The sequence below is a fragment of the Acomys minous genome, assembly GCF_964271855.1.
Source record: "Acomys minous genome assembly, chromosome: 17".
In the NCBI taxonomy this organism is placed as follows: domain Eukaryota; kingdom Metazoa; phylum Chordata; class Mammalia; order Rodentia; family Muridae; genus Acomys; species Acomys minous.
Genome location: NC_140500.1, coordinates 12,219,815 through 12,243,377, shown reverse-complemented (window position 1 = coordinate 12,243,377; position 23,563 = coordinate 12,219,815). Strand labels below are relative to the sequence as shown.

At 44.0% G+C, this 23,563-nt stretch overlaps 1 protein-coding gene across 3 annotated transcripts in view; it reads right to left on the bottom strand.

The window, feature by feature from the left end:
• Positions 1 to 23,563, bottom strand: part of EPS8 (EGFR pathway substrate 8, signaling adaptor) — a 174,118-nt gene that overhangs the window by 94,464 nt on the left and 56,091 nt on the right. The window contains exon 2 of one of the 3 annotated variants that reach the window (XM_084765398.1): positions 23,241 to 23,315. The exons of 1 other annotated variant lie outside the window; for it this stretch is intronic. The gene's annotated coding sequence lies outside the window, so the exon portion shown is untranslated. Of the gene's footprint in view, positions 1 to 2,577; positions 2,731 to 23,240; positions 23,316 to 23,563 lie in introns of those variants that run through there. One more of the 3 variants, XM_084765400.1, reaches the window with a different exon arrangement.

Here is a 23,563-nt window from a genome sequence, read left to right as displayed (position 1 = left end):
AGATCACGTACTGCTCCTGCTGAGGACTGAACCTCGGATCGAGCATCCGCAACAATGCCTTACAACTGTCACTCCAATTCCAGGAGACCTAATGTCCTCTTCGACCTCTACAGGCACTGGAGTCATATACACAAAACCACACACAGACACATATGCATATACATGATTAAAACAGGAAAATTAAGCCTTTAAAAATGATTTCAATAATACTTAGTCATTTAAGTAAATTAGACATTTTCTTTAGAGTAAATGACCATAGGAGCTTATAACAGAGGCCCAGTGAGTCAAGTGTGCATCATCAAAGCGTGCAAACTTGCGTCAACTCCCAGATATATGTTCAAGAGCTGAGTGTGGAGGTGAACGTGTGTGATCCCAGCACCAAGAAACAAGAAAGCTGAGCCAGGCGTAGCCAAATCTGTGAGTTCCAGGACAGCGAGAGAGCCTGTCTCAAAAAACCAAGATGGATGGCATCTGTGAGGAAATGATACCTATGCTGTCTGACCTTACACACACACGCCTTTATGAGCATCCACCTTGTTATAATACTAGACAATCTTTTTATTCAACACAGCAAACAATTCTAGAAAGTCCTTTGTCGGTGCACTTCAAGGCAGACCCAAGCCTTGATTAAACCTCGTGCTGACCTTGATGAATGAGTGACAAAGTAACTAGGGGACTTCTCTATACAATTTATTTCAGAATTGTTTACCCAGAAAGGAGACTAAACAGATTGGCCATGTATCTGGCCATTTCTTCTAATATACAATTTACTTAAGTACAACTGAAAAAATGGTTTCCACATTGAGCTGCTGAAAAACAGAAATTTTTGCTTAAACAACTACAGGTACAATGTACACACACACACACACACACAGAGAGAGAGAGAGAGAGAGAGAGAGAGAGAGAGAGAGAGAGAGAGAGAGAGAGAGAGATCCTCCTACACGTGAGAGAAGGCTAGGTCAAAGAACAAAATGGTTTACATTCCTTTCTCAGAGAATACATGGAGTTTAAAGTCTACAAGACACTGACATCTTGCCTTGGAATTTAAACAGAAGTTTATAACCAAGATAAAAATAAGCCTGACCACAAATATCTCCATGAACCTCACCTCTTTCTGCACCTAAAAGCCTTATGTGTTGCTGTAAGGTTGTGTGAGTAAAGACTGGATTGTCAACCCTCCTTACGGCATATAACTGACACACACTTTACAGGAAAACCAACCTACATGAGACTGCTGTTTAAAAGCGCATAGCTTAGGGGATGGAGGATAACTCAGTGGGTAAAGTGCTTGCCAGGAAAGTATGGAGCGCTTTATCTAACATCCCTGTGAAAAGTCAGAGGCAGCAGCAGTGTGCATCTGTAACCCAGGCTTAAAAGGCAGAGACAGACAGAACTCTGGAGCAGATTGGCCAGCCAGCCTAGCAGAACCAGTGTGCTCCAGACTCAGTGAGAGACACTGTCCCCTAGAAGAGCTGAGAAGACATCTGACAGGAACCTCTGGCCTCCATTTGCACCCATCCCGGCACATATACAGGCTCACTATGTCCATACAACACACACACACACACACACACACACACACACACACACACACACACAGGGACACATGGACACCATGAATTAAACTGAAGAATGTAGAGTCCCACTCAAGAGTAGCTTAGCCAGACACTGACTGCTGACCTCTGTCCGGAATCCCCGGGCTCTCATGTGTTCTTACGTAGCACTGATCCTAGCTTTGTATTCTACTTCTGGTAACAGAACGAGAAGAAAACGTTTCCTTCCTAATCACATTATGCATGACAATCCAATAAGAACCTCAAAGATGAAAGGCATACAGAGACCTCTACACATTGATAGCCTTGCTGGTCACTAAACTCCAATTTAATACTAAAATTATAAACTTAGATATTTTAAAAATAGTCACGCCTTCACAGCTTCCACTAGTTGACTACTTAAACATTTACAAGTTCCATTAACGTACACAGATTTTCAAAACAAAAACTTTAAGTACACATATCCAACTACAGTTTCAGTCCCAAGTAAAATGTTTGCACAGAAATTTGGCCATGTTCAGTCCGTAGGCTCAGAGCCAACAACAATTTATGAGAGTTAAATTTGAGTAATAAGCAAATTTTCATGGTAGACTAACACTGTACAAGCAATTCAGGGCAGTTAATATTCACAGGATAAATCAAGGCGTTTTGCATGTAAGGTTCTTTTCATGTCTGCAGGTCCCCAACCTATTAACAGTCCTCAGATCCCTGCCTGTCTATGAGGTAAGCAGGAGGTTACCTTCTCAGTATCACAACTCACAAGGAAAAGAGCCTTTAAATCCCCAAGCCCTTAAACCAGAGGGGGATGGGGGGGACAGGATGGTGTGGTCACTAAGGTACCCCAAGATTGTACCAGGTTTAGAAGCCATTAGGAATGTCAAGGAGGACTTAAGAAGAAAAACTGTTAAAGGGCCTACTTGACCTAACAATAACAGTACCTTTCGGGTCTCCAAACATCTTCTGTGCTAATGATGCCTTTGAGAGCCCTCCTCAGCAAAGAAAATATTCATAAACCCCAGCTTACCCTCCCGTAGTGTCTAGACAAAACTCCTCCAAGCGATCTTGAAGGCAGCAGTGAGGGAACAGCGATGTGTCCGGCGACCTTTGGCTCATACACAGAGAGGGTGGGACTCCGCTGCAGTTTCGGTACACCGCTACACTCAGCTATGTCTCTCCTTTGGACTCTCTCAGGCTTTAGCTAAGACTTCCTCCTCTTTCTAATAAGGAAGTTGCTACTACCTAGAGCAGAAGGCCCTTGCCCAAGGTGGGAGACTAACAAAACAGCAGCTAACAATGGAAGCATTGGTCAGGAGCAAGCTCTGTGTGCTAAATTAATGGTTACCATGGACACTTTCGTGCTGAAGAGGCAGAGGCTAAGGAACTGGATGTTAATGAGTAACCTAAGGGCAGGTACATCAATATGGTGGAGGTGAGATGCACTAATGAAGCAGGCTTTGGACCGAACACATGGAAAAAAATAAATGCAGGTGTAACAAAAAACGAGCACAGGGCAGCTGGGGGTTAAACAAACCGGTAAAGAGCACTTCCTGCTCTTGCCGAGGACCTGGATTCAGTTCCCAGCACCCAAACCCTGAGGCACACAGCCACCACTTTGTAACTCCGGCCCCAGGGTATGTGATACTTTCTCCTGGGTTCCTCAGGGACTAGACTCACACGCACCAACACACACTCATACACATAATTGAAAATAAAATATTTTCTTAAAAGTAAGCACGAGGCTTTATTTATGATAAAGAAAATCATCTGGTGCCAAGTCAAAGCTAGATCTAGTGGCCAAAGTGGTGCACGTGGAGCAGAACGGGTCAGCTGTGGAGAGCCACAGTGGGGCAACAGAAGAGCACTCAATTCTACATTAGGCAACATGTCTCCTGTGTCAGAAGGAAACACTCAAAGGAGTAAGATGATCAAGGATTTCTGGCCCTACTTACCCTCCAAACAGGATACAGCCTGCTCTTCTGTACACAGTGTCCCTGGTGCCCTACAGGCTAGGGAGATGGCTAGGTCAATAAAGGCTTTGCTGGGCAAGAATGAAGACTTTAGGTTATCCTCCAGAATCAACATTTTAAAAGCCAGGTAAGAGCTGGTTAGATGGCTCAGCAGTTAAGAGCATTGGCTACTCTTGCAGAGGACCCAACTTTGGTTCCCAGCACCAACATGTTGGCTCATAACCATTTGGAATTCCATTTCCAGGTGATCCAATTCCCTCTTCTGGCCTCTGAGGCAGCAGTCATACAGGCAAAACACTCATACACATAAAAATAATAAAAACGCAAATAAACATTTTATATTTTTATAGCCAGGTATGACAGTGTACACCTGTAACCCCAGCATAAGGCACGTGAGCCAGGTGCATCCTTGGGGATCCCAGGAGACACCCTTGTAAATCAGCTAGATCCAGACCTATGAGAGACTTTGCCTCAGAAAGCACAGTGAATATTAACTGAATATTAACACCACCCAAGGTATGGCTTACACACACACACACACACACACACACACACACACATGCATAGACACCCCCACACATATACACATATGCACAGAAAATAGAAACAGTAAGTAAATAAATAAATTGATGTGATGGGACATGAGATAGGAAGTTGGGGCTGAGACAATCCATAGAGCAAGAGACATTTTAAAGTTCTGTAGTCACAGTCAACGTGTGGTGAGAGGACAGAAGAACATCCTCCGTTGTCTTTGTAAAGTGTCATAGGTCTCTTAGAATATGGGAGAGGAGGCGGAGAAAGGCTGCATTCAACCTGTGGTATGAGTGTTTTAAAGTGGAAACCTTGTGGGTATGAGATGACAAAGCTAGTAAGTTAAGCCTCTCCATGCTAAGAAATAGAATCATGAGCAAATGAGTCCCTAGTATGTCCCCCAAAAGCAAAGTGAAACCACTGAAATAAGCCTTCACGCACAGGCAGAGAAGCCAACCCAACACAGAGCCAAACAACAGCCACCATTTATGTATAAAAATAAATAAATGAAAGAAAATGATAGACTGTGCTTGAGCACTGACACACATGCTCAGAAAACTATCTAACATTCACAAGGCTCAACAGAAGAATAAATTACTAAAGGTATGGAAGAAGAAAAATATAAAGGATAAAAGCAGGCATGTATAAAGAAAACTGGAAAAAAATAGGGTTTATTTACAGAACAAGACTTGTTTGCATAAAGAACAGAACATTTTGCTCCATAGAGCACCCAGTTTGATCAGGTTTATGTGGTATAAAATTGGATTTCTGCAGACAGACCCTTGAAAGCAATAGCAAAGTCCCAGTTGCGCTAACTGGTATACCTGCTACATTCTGCAAGCAATAGCAAAGCCCCAGTTGCGCTAACTGGTATACCTGCTACATTCTGCCCTTCTGCTATCTCCCAGCTCCTGGCCACTCTGCTCCCTGTTGCTTCATTCATAGACGTCAAGGCTCAGCCCACGGCCAGGCTTTTTTTTTTTCACCATTCTTGCAGAAAGGAAAAGGTAGAGTGGAACCCAACAAGCTTCTGAGGCTCCCACTCAGGAAGGCTTTCTTCCCCAGCAGCTATGGTGCTGCCTGCACACAGCCTCGGCTCGCAGCAGCCTCACTCAACATCATGTCTTCTTTCCTGGCTGGCCATCAGCACAGGTTGTCATGAGGAACATGACGACATGGCCTCTTCTCCTGAATGAGGACAATGGCGAAGAGCCACCCCAGCTCTGTCGATCCACACGGGGTCAGATCTGACCATCAGCACACACTACTTCAATTGGCCACTCTGCCCTGTACTATTTCCTTCCTTTTTTTCCCCCCATGGGCTGGATCCCAAGGGCCCTTCTGGATAAACTTCCCACACGCTCATATCCAAAGTCTGCCCTGGGGAACACAAACAGGGACAAAGGACTTAAATGCAGAGCGAGAAGGACATGATAGAGAGTAACGGAAGGGTACCAGCATTGTCTCGGGTGAGAACAGTGGTAAGCGCAGCGCAACAGAAGGCCTGCAAAATGAACATCTTCCGTCAGGGTGGTCAGCAGAGGAGGCAAGAACCCCAACCCAACACCTCGAAGCATCACCATACTTAAGACCTGATACGCAACCCCGATTCTAACCCGGCATTTTCAGGGTACCGTCTCACAGGCCCTTCCATCTGTCAAGGGCCAAAAAGAAATGGGGTTGGAGGCTAAGAGGCTCCATGGTTCAGAGTGTTTGGTGCTCTTGCAGAGGACCTGAGTTCGGTTCCCAGAACCCATGTCCCAGTGGGGACCTCTTGCTCTAGTAGATCCAACACTTTCTCGTCTCCATAGGAACCTACACACACAAAGCATACGTGTAAAAAAATAAAAATAATTCTATTTAAAGAAAGGTTTCCAACTACAAACGAGCAGATTTCTAATAATAACTTATGATCAATCCACTGCTGTTAAAGTAACAAAATGCTGGTACACTTTCTGCCTCTGAGTCAGCAGGAAGTAGTTGGTGATGTTTCAGTAAAGGCGGGTGAGAGTGCTATATAGCTGTCATTGTCCTGAGCACTAATAAAAACCACAGCGGCTGAGACCATCGATAACCTCACCTTTGTGTACTCAAAGGCTAATGTCACAGGCAAATCTAAGCAAGGCTCGTGGGTATTTACTGACTTCCTCAGCTCTCTAAAACCAAAGTGTTCAGCAGACGTCATCATGTGCAATATTATGTCCTTGGAATGAATGGCACAGGCTTGGTGACTACAGGTTCTCTTCCTTCTAGAGAGAGCTAAAAACCTGAATACACACCCCTTGACTGGTAATGGCGTCTACTTCCCACTCAGCAATGATACTACAGAGGCACACAAGACGGGCTGCAGTATAACCTGATAACTGAGACTATCCATCCAAACTGGCAGGACAATTACAACTGATGTTAAGACAGCAAAGCAGGGGTTGGCGATTTAGCTCAGTGGGAGAGCACTTGCCTAGCAAGCACAAGGCCCTGGGTTCGGTTCTCAGCTCTGGATTAAAAAAAAAAAAAAAAGACAGCAAAGCAGAATGGGTAAACAATGCCCCCTCCCCCCAACCCTTCAGAATACAAGCACAGCTTCCCTGTCCACTCCTAGGGTTTGGTCCCAGTTAATCACCTCTCTCTCACACACACTTCTTCCTCCCCTCACACACACTACCCACTTGGCCTTCTCAAAGCCAAACAATAGTGTCCGTAAGTGGCCCCGTGTAAAGCATTTGCTGCCAAGTCTGATGGCCTTAGCTTGGTTCCCCAGAACTGACATGGTAGAAAGAAAATACTAACTCCTTCAAGAGGCCCTCTGATCTCCAATTACATGCCATGACATACATGTATATATACATGCCTGTATATGCACACACAGAGTAAATCAAAATATAGTTTTAAAAAAAAACTTTTAATTCTCTCCACACATCAAAAGCCCCTTTGATGGGAATAAGAAACCAAGGCATTAATAAAATCAGAGAACATAAAAGAAGTTTCTACGAGAAATTCTGATCATATATTGTCCACTTTCAATGACCTACAAACCACCTAAGTTCACCTGGGTAGGTTGTTCAATCAAATGTCATTTATCCTAAGATATATATGCAATATAATCTACAATTGCAGGTAATGATCTCTAACTAGGACTACTCTACAGGCATGAAAAAGGACAAACACGTATGGTATATGCATGAGAAGACGAAGCAAACGCTGACAGAGAAAGAATAGACCGGTCACCACGGCTTTGGTGCTAGTGTTTGGTTTAAAGTTATAAGCATGTTTATGCATATCAATATACACGCTCCGTGAGGAAAGCTGGAAGGCAGGAATCCACATGTTATTTGCAGGAGTAGGATCATAAGTAAATCTTTGTCTACCGAAAGCATGAGACATTGTTGCAAAAACCCTGAGGAAGTTAAACTGCAAAGTTATATAACAGTACATAAGTGAGCACAGCAGCAATTCCGCCTTAAACTGGTCAGGCTTAAGAATATACAAGGGGAAATATGGGCTAAAGTTGTTCAAGGATTTTAGAAGTCACCTTCAACCTTGGAACCGCTGTGCAATTCCAATAAGATCAGATCTCATTGGGAAAGTGTAACCAGAATCCCAACAACTCTTTCAGGGAGTGAAAGTGGAGGAGAAAAACACTGCCTTGCTCCTGTCCGTGTGCCTTGACTTCAACAGGTCAGAAAGGTGAGACCTCCGTACCAAGCAGGGCAACAGTCACACTGGCAATCTGCAACCTTGGAGAAGTGGGAGTGCCCTCTCCTAGCCCCGACTTCTCTTCTGTTATATGCAACTGGTTGGTAAGCCTTACTGAGATCTAGCAATGTTCCCAATTCAAATTTCAAAGGAGAACATCTACTCCATTAGATTTTGTGACAAAATGCAATAATTAGCGAGTTTACTCTTTTCAGTTAAAAAAAAAACATGTAATTTCCAAGGGGGAAAAAATGAAATAATCAAATAGTCAAAAAACCCAACACTGAAGGAGGGAAAGGGTTAGGAGAGCATGTATAAATTCACCTCACAAACGGTCAAATAAGCCTTTTCACTGACCTTCTCATTTCAGCCGAGAATTTCCATTTAAAGAGACGCTGATGAAACAGGCCACATACAAAGGACTTCTGAGAGGAAGAAAATGAAAGCTTTGGGGACACAGTATCACAGTTTTCCCGGCCTGTTAACATTTCCTTTAAATATTCCTCAGTTCACTGGACACAGAGGAGAGCCTCATGCCCGCAGCTGGCTCGGAACGCACACGGAAAGCGCCACAGAACCCTCCATGCTAACTCAAGCTGAAGACGATGGTTTTTCAATGCAGCCTTTCAGCAAAATGACCAAGTCTTTTCAACAATGATAGATGTTTCTACTTTAGCTCATTAAAACCCTAAGTCCTGTTAGGTTCTAAACCATAGTCTCACACATCCCATTCAGGGTTATCAATCCTGGAGTATTTTTACCTGAGCTCTTATCTAGTCAGAAAGATAGTCTCTGAGCTGCATGTTCTTTTGCCTACAATCATGCGCTCTGTAGCACTGGGAGGGAAGTGGGGGAGGAGAAAGAGAAGAAGGCCAGTATGTGACTACAAAAAGTGTCCGTGAGGGCTGGTGGAATTATCTTTTAATTTTATTAATTTATTCAGATTACAACTCAATTGCCATCCCATCACTTGTATCCTCCCGTTCCTCCTTCCCTCCCGCTTTCACCCTATTCCCCTCCCCTAGGTCTATGACCAAGGGGGACCTCCTCCCCCACTATGTGGTCATCTTAGGGGGAAAATGCCCAAGCCTAATTTCAAACCACAGACCAATTGAAGAGTTGCAAAATAACATTATGTAGCTATACTCTTTTTAACAAGCTATTACCATGTACATGGTCTTGAGAAATTAAAGCAGCTAGCACCACAAAAAAAAAAAAAAAAAAAAAAAAACAGAATCAAAAGCCTGCTTTCAGAGTAACAGTCTAGAAAAAGCTGTGTCAATAGTTGCTGGGTAGTACAGATCAAGTGGTCCTTTGAAAAGGAACCTGTCATTAGATTTGCACATCAAATGGTCCCAGAAGCTTGCGTGTTCCTAATAAAGGGTCAGAGAGGGCTTAAATCAGAGAAGCGAAGCCAGCAGCACAAAGGGGCTGACACCTGAAAGAAGATAGGACACACACGAGGGCTGAAAAGTGGCCAGACTTCTCTGGATGCCTCCCCACCAGATTTGCTGAAGGCAGCAGCAGGATGTAGCTACAGCCTTTAGCTGGAAATTAATACATTGCAGGCGTGCCATCAATTGGTGAAATATTAAATGTTGGATTCAAGTTTATTCTGGGGGAAGATGAAAGAGTGGTTCTTCGATAGCTGATGATCTTGGTCAGCTCACAGCCCCAAGACCTTGCACTGGGTCTTTTTGGGTGTTCGGTGTTTGTGTATGTAGGGGTATGAGTTCATGTGTGTGCATGTTTGGGGCAGCCATGGGTCGGTGTCAGGTGTCCTCTTCAATCCTTCTTCCACTGGTTTTTAAAGACAGGGTCTCTCACTGAGACTAGAGTTCATTGATTCAGCTAGGTTAACCAGCCAGGGAGCCCCAGCATCCTTCTGCCTTCACTTCCAGGCATGCATAGATTAACCTGGCTTTTTATGCAGATGCTAGCTAGGGATTCGAACTCAGGTCCTCATGCTTGTGTGGCAAGTGCTTTACCATATGAGCCATCTCCTCAGCTCCTGTAATTAGCATTCTACCTAGGTAATTAGCAAATTACCTAGTTCCTTTGCATGCCTGACTGGCGCGCATGTGCCTGTGTGTGTGTGTGTGTGTGTGTGTGTGTGTGTGTGTGTGTGTGTGGTATATGTGTAGAAAATGTATTTAATATGCCTTTATCATGTGATGGCTTTATAGTATCAAAAGAGCCACGGGCTTGGAATATAAACCTGGCTCTCCAATTTAGTGTCATATAACTATACAATAACTGATAATGTAGGCACTGAAATAAGGGTGCAAAGAACTCAGGTTCATGGGCAAAAATGGGTTCAAGTCCCAAGTCTACTGCTTATGTCAGCCACATTTCTTCACTGGGCTACTTGGTTGTGACAGCTCTTCCTTCTACACAGAGACTGAGCGGAAATAACACAGTGAGAAATGCTGCACGCTGCCTGATTAGCTGTGCAGTTATGGTAGATAAACAAATGTCATGCACCTTTGCATCGCCCTCCTCACCTTGGGTGGTAATTAGGGTCAAATGAGGCAATACAGGCCATACCTCCTCTTTGCTTCAGGGTGACCGTGGGCACGGTGGTCACACATCTGCTTACTATGCACAAAGAGGGCGCTCTATGGCAAAACATCTGTCTGACAAGAACACGCCCCTGAGATCCAGATTTAGTAACACACACACACACATACACACACACACACACACACACACACACACACGGAGGGGGGAGAGGGACAGAGAGAGACAGAAAGACAGGGAGAGAGGGAGGGAGAAGGAGGGAGAGAGAGAGAGAGAGAGAGAGAGAGAGAGAGAGAGAGAGAGAGAGAGACCTACTGCTGAATCAAAGGCTTTTCAGAACTTGCCCCTGGCTACTAAATTTTCTCTCCTCCCTTTCTCCTCACTCACTCATGCCACATCAGCCTCCTTGAGTGCATGAGCAGCTCTGTGGAGAACTCTATTTCTCCACCCTCGGGAACTTCTCAGACTCTAAGCCAGCTTTCAAACTCTTCCAGTACCAGGCACACACAAGGTGCACGTTCATAACATTCATACACATGAAATAAAATAAATAAAGCTAAAAGAAAAGGAAAACCAAACTTGTCCTTCGAATGAACGCTCCAACAGGATCACCTTCAGAAGATACTGACTTACATGTTAATCTCTCTACTCTCGATTCCAAACAGGTAACACATTAGTTTCTACTGTAAACACAAAATAAAGTTTTAAAGTAAACTACACCAAAATATCACAGCATTTCTATGTCAATAACGGTTACTGCCTTTATTTTTGTTTCACACAGATGAGTGGTTTGCCTGCATGTATGTGTACCATATGTGTGCAGTACCTGTGGAGACCAGAAGAGGGTGACAGATCCCCCGGTACTGGAGTTACAGATGGTTGTGAGGTGCGCCGTGTGGGCACTGGGAATCAAACCCATGTTCTGTAGAAGAGCAGTCAGCGCTCGTAACTTCTGAGCCATCTCTTCAGCCACACTCTTTTATTTCTTATTACCTTTGAGTATTCTAGTCTTTGTTGAGTTAACAAAAACATTTTATAGCTTAAAATCAAACTATTGCCTAGGTGTCAGTCAGTGCATCCTAAGGCTTATGAACTTTCAGATTTTTATATCAACAGGCAACCTGGCAGGAATTTTTAAACACCACCAAAACATTTCCTTGTCATTGATAGTATCTTTAAATCAGTGCAAGATTTAGAGATTTAAAGATTGGGTAAGAAGGAACACGCTTGCTTTCTTGAAAATAAATCAGCTTTGTCAAAGTTGTCTGCGTCTTTAAATAATAACATATGAATTAATCCACATCAGTGCTAATTCTATTTTCAGATGTGGTTGCCCACTGCTGTAGTGCAAGTACTTATTAAATAGCCACTCGGTGTGGATTTTAAAGAAGCATTTCCTTTGATTGCATACGCACATATGCATACCACCCACACAACTGCCTTGGCAACAGTCCACACTGCAAGGTGTGTTTATAGACAGTACAGTATCTGAGAGAATGCCGACTGCTTCTTCTTTCAAAAACCTATCAATCTTCTCAGCTGTTTTCTCCAAAGGCTTAAAAATGGCAGAAATGCATGAAAATAATCGCTCTCCAGTTCACTTTCAGTCATTTTCACTTGTGACAGTGAAATAAAAGTCACCATCCTTAGATGACCACCTACAACTCAGTATGCTCTTAGCAAATGGTCTCTTTACATTCACTTTGAGGCAAACATCACTCTCTGTTCCAGTAAGATGTACTGTCCTTGGATTCTGCTGGGTATTTAAGCCAGTTTCTGTCCATCTATGGAGACTGTCAGAGCCAGAGGGGCCGAGGACACCAGGAGAACACAGCCCATAGAATCAACTAAGCTGGGCTCATGGTGCCTCAGAGACTGACGCAGCACTCATGGAGGCTGCCTGGGACTGCACTAATGGTTGTATCTTGGTGTTCCTGTGGGTCTCCTCATGGTGAAGGTGGGGAGTGTTTCTGACCCTTTGCCTGCCTTTGGGACCCTTTTCCTCCTACTAGATTGCCTCTTCCAGGCTTGACTTGAGCGTCTGTACCTAGGCTTACTATGACTTGTAATGCAGGGATCAGTTAATATCTCTGGGAGGCCTGTTCTTTTTTGGAGGGAAATAGAGAAGCAATGGATCTGAGGGGAGGCGGGGGTATACTGGGAGGAGTAGAGGAGGGGAGAGTTGAGTCACGGTGTATTGTATGAGAGAAAAATTAAAAAGTCACAGAGGGCTCAAGAAAAGCTGTGCATGTGTGGGCATACATCTTGGAGTATACACAGCACTTTCTATTCTGTGTGTGTGTGTGTGTGTGTGTGTGTGTGTGTGTGTGTGTGAGAACGTGCATGTGTTGAGGCATTGCCATGCTAGCCAGTTCTTCACCACTGAGCTATATCTCAATGCCCACATTTCAATTATTCTTAACACTCACAAATGTAACCTTATCAAAAGTTACAAAATAGGATTGCTATGCCATAGCCTTTAGTCACAGAGTGATTCACACACTCTGTAGCCCTGGCTTTGCTCATCAGCTCTGTAAAGATCTCATTGCAACAGCGTTGATTCATCACTTCCCAGGGACAAGAGACAAGTGAGGAAATACACAGCTCCCTTAACTAAGGCGGATTTACCGTATATCTGTTACAGAAGTGTCTTAGGCTTATTGAGTTTTAGCAACCAGATGTGGGATCTGCCCTGTAGGCTAAGCAAAAACACAGATGAAGAGACACACCTAGAGGCATACAAACAGCAAGCACACACTGGGCAGCATAAACAGTAACTGAAACATCAGTCTCGCAAATCATATTTAAGTATAAAGCAGAGCTAGGGAGCTGGTCCAGTGGTAAGAGAGCTCTCTTCTCTTCCAGGAGACCCAAGTTCAGCTTGGCACCCACACCCAGCAGCACGAACCCACTCCAGCTCCCTATTTAGGCCTTCAAGGGTATGTATTCTCATGTGAGGAATGAGGGTGTGTGTATGTACACACACACACACACACACACACACACACACACAAAGATAACACCTTCAAACTTTAAAGGTGAAAAAATTGCCACAGCATTATGACAAAGGCTTTCAGTCACGGCACTTTGGAGGCTGAGGCAGGAAGATTCCCATAAATTTGAGGTCACCCAAGGGGCTACCTAGTGAGACCCTTTTTCGAAGGAGGAGGAGAAGGAGGAGGCAGTAGAAGTGGCTTTAGCACAATGACTACGGACAAGTTGGGCATAAAAACCTAAGCGGCCAATCAAGCTGGCCTCAAGCTGGCCTTCCCTGCTAAGGTCAGGATAGGGAAGTGAAAAGGCTTGGGAAAGTCTTTCTTAGGAAGCATGTGTTGAGGAACAAAACACATAAGCAGAGGGACAATGGCAAGGACAGGGGCTGCCCATGACAGGCTCGAAGACTTGGAGGGATCTGTAATTCCCTCCTCTTTTGTAGGGATAGGAAAGTCAGTCCCTGTGGTTGTCAGGGCAGAAAGCCTTACTGACGGCACTCTGGACCAGGCAACAGCAACAGGGACTCAATACAGCTCAGATGGGTGCCTAAGTTTTAGGGGAGAATCCTGAGTAGAAGCCCCACAGTGATGACCCCAGCCAGATGGTTAACAAAAGTGACCAGGAAGCCAGGTGCGGTGGCACTCACCTCTATCTACAATCCCAGTACATGAAAGATGGAGGCAGGAAAACCAAGGGTCATGGCCACCTTTGGCTACATAGTGAATTTGAGTCCAACTTGGGATATATGAGACGCTGTCTCAAAACACAACACAACAAAACAAACAGACACACAAAACAAAAAAGGAGAGTGCTTTTGGCCAAGCCTGGGTTTCCACAGATCTCAGCAAAGGTTAAAAACACCCAAACACACAGAGCACAGCGTCTTGTGGACAGACACATCTGTGACATAGCAAGCTATCCTCTTAGCAGGATGGAAATAACAGGCAGATGTACAAGTGACAATACAGTTTCTCAGTCCTTTGGCTGAGATCAAGTGTGACGCGACAGTGATTTTTACCATGTCGTAACTCTTGGCTGGTCATTAGCTCTCCCGTGTCCCCTCTGCTTCCTGAGAAGTGGTCCTTTGTGCTAGTGCTGCCTGGGGTACGGATGAGGTCATGTGGCCATCGCTGCATTCCACGAATGATGTGGAAGCGAAGGTGAGAGGTGACCAGCGCCTATACTGCAGCTTGGGAATAGGAAGCCGCTCTGTCAGGAGTGAGTCATGAGCAGGAGAAGATGCGTCACATCCACAGTGGGACTGATATAAGTGCTGGTACATGGGACAGACTTACGGTAGGGCAACAATGGCTATCATTCAGCAAGTGACATTTTTCTGGGTTCAAAGTTCCCTTAAATCACCATCACACCCAGCAAATCTTCTTAACTTGTTCAGTTTACTCTGACTCACCCTTCAATAACCACACCTGTGCTGTTGCCGCTCTCCAGGCCGCCTGTGGTTCCTTGGACCATTTAGTGTCTGCCTGAAAACAGATCTAGGATTCTCACAGCTAAGCCTGTACCATGGGCAATGACTGGTCATGGCCTTTGGGCACCTGGAATGAACATATCTCCTAAAGTCAACAGTTCATTTTATTCTCTCGGAAGCCTTGTCTTACTTCTCACCTCTCTCGTTCTTACATCATATTGTAACATTTGTTTTAACGTTGTAGATATGAACTTTCAAACAACCATCTCACTGTTACAGCTTATACAGATACAGAAAAGCAAAAGCAGCCGGGCGGTGGTGGCGCACGCCTTTAATCCCAGCACTCGGGAAGCAGAGGCAGGTGGATCACTGTGAGTTCGAGGCTAGCCTAGTCTACAAAGCGAGTCCAGGACAGCCAAGGTTACACAGAGAGACCCTGTCTCAAAAAACTAAAAAAAAAAAAAAAAAAAAGTGTTAGTGTTCACTCATTAAAATAAAGAATGGGCAGTGTAGTTTCCTATCTCAAATGTGGTTGTCAGCTCTCATTTGCTTCTCCCATAATGCTTCTACAAACAATAGTGAATTTCTACCAGCAGTGAGGAATAACCATTCTCTACCAGTTCTGAGAGGCTAGGAACCATGGGAAGCGGCGACGCTTCCACTAACTTCCACTGAAAGGAAATAATCAGGAAATAAAAAGCATTCACGTACCTAATTCTACTAAATCACTAGTTTTGCCCTCTGCCTCCCCTGTTCCTTAGTGATGGACATTTAACTACTGCCCAAAGTGTGATCAACTGGTAATAAGAAAACACAGGTGACCTAAGCCAGGAGAATCCTGCCAACCATAAAACTAGGCAGCTGATTCATCACCATGGTAACAAGCTCAGAAACAGACACGGAAGCCAGTTCTCGGGCACCATTTTGAAAGCAGAGGATGATTTGGATGTATGTATATATGTCAAATTCACAGTGTCCTGGGCCAAACTATTGACAGCCCAGGAGGTGAAGTTGAAGAAACCATAGCAGTGGTCCTTTAACAACCCCAGGGTCCTGGTGTACTGAAAGGTGATTGGTTCCTTCCTATCAAGAGACTTGGGGGATGTCATACAAACACAATGACCTTTGGAAACGCCCTGGGTGCTACCTTGATGCAATGAATTAGAAGGGGTTCAAGGGTCTGCATCGCTGCTAACAGCAGCAGGAGTGTTCCAAGGAGAACACACAAAGTCTACAAAGCCCAATGCCTCAGGACAATGGTCCTGCTGTTCGCATTTCAGGCCAGTGGGGTGTATTCTGAATGCTCCTATCTGAGATTCCAGGATACAGTCATGTCTGCAGCTGCATGGATGGTGTTTGCAGAAATGCCGACTGTATGGGACATTGTGATATCAGGCTTTAGAAATAAGTTTCAAGCAAATAACAAGGTGCTGAAAACACGCAGTTAAGAAAGCAAAACAGGCAAGGCTCAGAATGGAAGAAAATAATGCATAAATCTTATTTCTTTTAGCATTTCCTCCGAGGTGGGCTATACCCCACCCCTGGAAAATCCCCAGTTGCACTTATTATTCTGTTTGAAAGAGGCTTGTTAAAGATTACTTTTCAGACTATTTTAGTTTGTTTTTGTACGCATGTGTAGACACACGTGTGGAGGTAAGGCATACACATGGAGGTCAGGTGACAACTTGCTGGCCCCCTGGGAGAGTTTGTGTTTCTCTAACATTTCTGAAGTATAATTTTGCTGAATACCAAAATCTACATCATCAGTTTGGACTCGGTTTTCTGACACTACAGGACCCTCTTTCTTCAGAGCTTCTAAAACAATGTCTTTCTAAAAGTGAAGTTGTCTCTCATTTCCTCTGGCTCCTTTCAAGATCTTACTTTGGGTGAGGGGGAGGGGTTCCAGTAGCTTGAAGAATGCATGCTACTGCAGGTGTGAGGGTGTCTGCCCACACTTTGAAGACTCTCATTCATTTTGGAAATTTCTCAGCTATTTCATCTTCAATTTGATTGTTTCTTTTTCTTATAATATCTCCATTATACATAGGGTACAGCCCCTCCGGTTGTCTCAACGTTTTAGATATTCTGCTCAATGTTTTTTCCCCCCTCTTTTTTCTTTGCTTCTCAATTTGGAAAGTTTCCATTTCCTTCTTCAAGTCCAAGGATTCTTTCTTGAGCCCTCAGCACACTATTTCTGGAAGCAACGGAATCTAAGGCGTGGGGTATTTCTGATACAGCAGTTTTTGTTATTTCTATCACAGCTTTAATTATATCCTACAGATTTAAGTAATTTTGGTATATCCTGCTTTCATGTTCATTTCATTTAATGTATTTTTAGAGTGTGTGTTTGTGTGTGTGTGTGTGTGTGTGTGTGTGTGTCGGCGTGTGTAGTATGTATGTATGTGTATCAGGTGAGTGTATGTTCATGGGTGTGTCCATGTATGGGAAGACCAGAGGTCAACCTTAGATGTCTTCCCTAGCCACTCTCTACCATATTTTTGAGACAGGGCTCTCACTGAACTTTGACCTCATCTTCTCAGCTATGCTAGCTGCTTAGGGCTCACAAATGATAACCCATCCTCACCTCCCCAATGCTGGGACTGTTGACATACACTGCTGCACTCAGTTTTTACTTGAATGCTGGAGGATCTAAACTCAGGGCGTCATATTCATAAGGCCTGAGCCACCTTACTGGCTCAGCCTTCCCTGGCCCATATTTTATTTATTTATTGAGACTTTTTCCTTAGCCTAAGAATTATTTAGATATGTGTTGCTTATTTCTAGCACTTTGCGGACTCGCCTGCCATCTTTGGACTATTGACCTATAGTAAATTCCTTGGTGTTCAATAAATACATTTCCTGTAATCCCAACCCATACATCGTATGAAGGTATTCATTTAAAGCTCCACTACCTATGACTAACTCTTCAGTTTTCTGCACCCCCCACTTCCTGTAGTAATTGTTTCCAAATTACTCCAGGGCCAGGAGCAATGGAGCACGTCTGTAACCCTAGCACATTCAAGATGGAGGTAGGAGGATCCTTATAAGCTCAAGACCAGCACAATCTCCATAGTGAGTTGTAGGTCAGTCAGAGAACCTGTCACAAGCCTGTGAGTGTGTGTGTGTGTGTGTGTGTGTGTGTGTAACCTAGACTAGCTCCCTATTGTCTGTGACCATGATCTTTCCTCCTCCCCCTCCTCTCTCCCTCTGCCTCCCTCCCTCCCTCCCTCCCTTCCTCCCTCCCTCCTTCTGTTTTATCTACTTCTTGCTTCCCATACTCTTTCTGTCTTTACAGGCCCAGCTCGCATTTTATTCTTTCCATTAAGATCCCAAAGTCTCTTCTAGTGCTCAGAGAACTCCTCCCTGGAGTCGGAGTCTTCCCACATCACGCACATACAGCCTTCTGACATATACCTGGTATCTGTATTGAACCTTCACCTTATAGTCTGAAGGGATTTACATTTCTAAAATCTATACGCCAGACTCTATTCACATTGAATTATAGTTCATTTAAGATAGCTTTCCATTTTCTGCTTTTATCAAAACTTCATAAAATACAGCATCTATGTAAGTGTGGTTCCTAGAAAAACAGCTGAGCTATGTATTCATAACAAGGTAACTAGATTTTTTTTAGGGTCATCAACTTTGGCTATGGAAAATCACATTGATAATTATAACCATCATTTAATGACTATCTATGACTGCATATGCTCAACTGCTTGATCATATATCCATTCCACAAATTGATAGTTATGTTGGTCTTGATTTTTTTTTTTTTTTTAAGATAAGGAAGTAACTGCTTGGAAGGTTCAGTGCCTGCCTGAGGGCACACAGAGGTAGGCTTCAAACTCAAATGCTGATAACTCTAAGATGTCTGCTGTCAGTCACTATGAGAGGAAAAAATCTAACACTGCTTTGCCTCTTAGCATTTGAATCCATGTTGCCAGTTTACAGTACCACAGATCACGCCACATTCTCCAAGACTATTTGAAAGATAAAGCTTTAACAAGACTTGAGCAGGATCTGCTAGCTCCAGATCACTGGACCTGGAGGCAGCTTCAAAACCAGATCTTTGAGACAAATAATCTGGCTTTGTGTGTGAAACTATGAACTCTTCAAAGACAGAACCTTCACTTCCTCTGGAGAGTTTTCTATCTACATTTACTGCCTCGGTTACTAAGGCAAACATAGACCTGACAACCAGACATGCAGCTAATGAATATCAGTATGGGCTAGCCTCTGCTACTCTCATCAACACACACTTTCCACTGTTCCTGCAACAAATTCCCAGCGACAGTCACATCCCCAGGTCATGACGCAGCCTCATTTACTTCACTCCCACAGAAACCAGGTGCCCCTCCCACATGACCAAAAATGTGGATACAAACTGCATTGTTCTTTATCTACGAGGAAATAAGAAGGTCTTCACTTGCACAAAACACTATCATTTCAAATTAATTCATGAATGCTATGTCTCCAATATAACGCTAAGTGCATTCTATCTCCTGATTGCAGAAATGAATCCAGGCAGGAAGTTCTGTTGACAATATACATCACAGGGTCCTAGAGACTTGTCTCCACATGACAAGGAAATTAACCTTTTGGAGAAAATAGTCAGGAAACATTCTAGGCAATGGTGACATGAGTTTTTTTGTTTCTGCTAGTTTTACCAAATCCTGTAAGCAGAACACTTGTAATCTTGAAAACAAAACAGTAAAGCATTTTTTAGAATTAAACTCATACTATAGACCCTAAAGTCAAGTTTCTACCATTAAAAGTGTTTTTTCTGACTCCCGGCTTTTTATAGATTCATGTGAACTTCAAGCTGGAAGTCCTAAAGTATTTTCTGAACAGAATAAAGTGATTGTTTTTTCTAGTATTGTTGCTAAAGTGATTTCATTTAGTCTTTAAGCAAGAGTCAGTAATTCTGCCCATGCCCTATGCCAGCAGTGAGCTGTACTCTAGCCCTACAGCCTGTACTCTGAGGCTGACATACAAGATACAGATGAACTGTGCATATGAGTTTGGTGCCGACGAAGCTGGCTGCATGACTAGTCACCATATGTCTGGATGTTTTATTGTTGTTTTGCTTGGGTATTTTTGGGGAGATGGTGCTCCGGATGAGAACTGCAGACTCTGGAGCTAAGCAAACACTGAGCCTCTCAGCTACAACTGGAGCTCGCTGCATGCGTCTATTCTTTAAAAACCTGGTTTTTTTTTTTTAAGTTGATCTGAAAGGAGGGAAACCTACAGTCAAGTTGCATCCCTCCTAGAATCCCAACATGATACACAAACACAGGTCAGGAGTGACCAATTAGCCCATCTTGCTGAAGTGGCAGTAATGTCAGTAGTTGAGGTGACATGTGGTCAGGCCCGCAGCCTCCAGAGATGACTTAACTGTGCTCACAGGTCTTTCTCGAACCACATTCCCGTGGAGCAAGGCCACCTGGCCAGCACTTCCTTTGGCGGCCTTCCCCACATAACCGTGGCAAGGATGACTATGAAGAGAAACGGAACAACAGTGGTAATCCTTACCTGACACGTTCGCTCTGTCGTCTCCCTGTACTGTCACCTCATTAAATCCTAACAATTTATACACAGAGCCACGTGGTACCGTCTTACAGCCAGGACCCCACAGGCACAGATAAGGTGCACTCCAGAAGCTTTATAGGTATTTGATGAAGGAGACTATGAAATCAGGCCGATCTCTCATCCCTACTCATTATCTAAATAAAAAAGCAACTGGTGGATGGCCTCTAAAGCTGTGACCAATTTCTTGTGGTACTGACGGGACACAAAGAGAAAGCAAGAATCAACACTTATTAAAAACACGAGAGACTCTGGTTTGCAACAACAGAAAGAGACGTGGTAAACACAGAAACATAGAAGTTACCAGATGATTCAGCCAAGCAATAATTTAGAGGGTCGATGGACAAAGAATTAAAAACCATTGAGCCTGATCGGGTTGGTCTTAAGGACACACACGTAATTTTTTTTTTTTTCTAAAATCCTGATCACTGCTCCTCAGTTGCTAAGAAAGGAGGCAGGTAAATTGTGTGAAAACAATATGCCATTTTGTCCTAGACCCATACATAGTTACACAGTGCATTAGACAGAAGATGGCCAAACCAACTATCTACAAAGGAGTGACAAGCCTCAGGAAAAAAAAAAATCTTACTATCATCAGACCAGTATCTGTGAAACTAGCTACTAGAAAGAAATACAGTAATCCTGCTCTCTAAATAGAATCTGGCACATTTAAAAAAAAAAATTCTTCAACCTACCTTCTAAGAGAATGAGGAAGCGTGGGAATGTGTGAAAACGTGAGCCCACGCAGAGAGAAGACCGCATGTGCTCAGTGGGCTGAAGAACAGCAACAGAAGTAAAGGAAGTGAAAAGACACCAAACACAAACAGTGACGGTGATAAGGATCACCCACTTGGTCTTACTAAGCCTCCTCACATGTGCTCCAGGGCATCCAGCTGAATGACTCAAACCAGAGAAGGGAAAAGGCAGAAACTGTGACTTTCCACAGTAGGAGAATGAAGACCACTGAAAAGACTATCAGTGCAGCTTTGACAGATCATTGTCCGGTAACCTATAGGTTGAGAATTCCCTCAGTATTTCCTGGTAAGAGAGTTCCGGGAGGGCCACGCCTGCATTCAAGACCATGCAATCGTTCCATCTCCTCACACCGCGTCACACTTGCCCTGTTTTTTTCCTCTCTCCTCACAGTGCTTCACAGCTGCCTTCCTTTTTCCTGTCCTCTCACTGGTCCACACGTCCTTCTTCTTTCACTCTACATTTACTTAGCCGCAGACCTTAGACGCAGCATCTCACTACTGCCCCAGGGGTATCAGACTACCACAACACTGAAACTTTTCATGCTGAAAAAGAGTCTCTGCATTTAATCGCTGACTTTCATTTGATTCCCTGTGGCAACGTTAACACTTCTCCTCTCAATTTTTCATAGGCAGAATATCAGTTTACTCGCACAGCACTACCAAGGTAAGCGGGGCAAATGGCCATGTCTCTCTCATGTTTAAAAAAAACAAACACCATGAGACAAAGACATCAAGACCTCAGGGTGACGACAGCATCCAAGGCAGCCAGGCAGTTACCAGTGAGGACCTCTGGACCCTTAGCCTGCCGCTCTCGCTGGCCTCCACATAATAGAATCCTGTAGACAACCAGTGTGTACTCCTGAGCTCATGAAAATAACAGTGGGCTAAGCACTAGCAGCTGATACCAAAGAGGAAGGAGTGTAGGAACAGAGGAATCGGATCCTTTGGTGGATACACCACAAAGTGAAGCCTTCTAGAGATGACGGGACTGCCGTGCTCAAGGCCTCACAGCAGCTGTGGTTACCTATGGACAACCATGGGGGAAGGGGGCGCAGGAGCACACAAGGCCCCACCCCAACCCAGGAGCTATTGGTAGTTAATGTCTCCTGGTGAGGGAACATTCACTTTTCTTTGGGATTGTGGCATCTGATAGGCTACCCACTGGCTGGCCTCACAACAGTGAACATACAGGCAGCGCTAATGGATTCTTTTATTATATATTTTAAATGAATAATGAAAGGATGTGAAATTGGGAGTGAGATATGTAGGGGAGGGCTAGGGAAGAGCATGGGTTGCATATGATCAACATATGTTGTATATACATATGATCAACATATGTTGTATATACATATGATCAACATATGTTGTATATACATATGAAATTTCCAAAGATGGGCATTTCCTCATGGGTGGGAGGGGGCCTCACAGGTCCTGGAGAGACTCTTAAGAGTTAATGGCTGGGGGCAGGGGAGACGTGTCACTTTCCTCAGCCCTGCAGACACCGAGAAGTTGCTCAAGGTCCTGTAAATACCCTCCAGCCCATGCTCATGCTCACCCATGCTCATGCTCACGTAAGCAACACTAGCTAAAGTCAGTGGGCCACACAAAAGCTATGAATGGAGGGGAGGGAGTAAAGTGAAAAAGGTTTCTGTGGGACAAGGAGAAGGGGAAGAAGACAGGGTAAAGGGACACAAAAATAACTAAAATTCATCTTATACATGAATGAAGCATCAGTGATTTCAAAGCACATACACACAAAGAAACAGTGAGTGGCTTGTATGTTTTAGGCAGGGTTTCATGTATGTGTCCAACCTCTAGGGAGCCAAAGATAACCTCGAACTTCTTTTTTATTAGATTTATTTATTTATTATGTGTACAGTGCTCTCCCTGCATGTACATCTTCATGCCAGAGGAGGGCGTCAGATCACATTATAGATGGTTGTGGGCCACCATTTGGTTGCTGGGAATTGAACTCAAGATCTCTGGAAGAGCAGACAGTGCTCTTACCCTCTGAGCCATCTCTCCAAACTCAAACTTCTGATCCTCCGGCCTACACCTCCCTAATGTTGTAATAACAGGTATGAACCACCACACCTAGTTTAGACAGTGCTGGGGAAGGAATCCAGGGCTCTGTGCATGCTAAGCAAGCACTCCACCGATGGAGCTACATCTCCAGAAAATATACCAATTATTCTGCGATCAGACTCACCCCAGGGATGAAAATTATCTCCAATTCTTGCTCTGTCACTTCAATGCAGCGAGTGCTGTATTACATATGGGTGGCCTGCATTTAAAAATAAGTGAGAAGGGTAAAATATTCATTTAGAAAGACGGCACTCAAGCAACAATTGCTTTTGCATAATAAATGCCTCATTCTCTTATAGTTCAAAATACAGTTTGTGGCAAAGGTTATGAGGAAAGGAAGTATGAAAGGTAAGGGGCCAGGGTAAGCTCATCACATAAGAATTCGCTCTGGGGCACCAGAGTTCGTGTGAAAGTCAGTCCCCACTCTCCACTCAACTGTGGAGAATG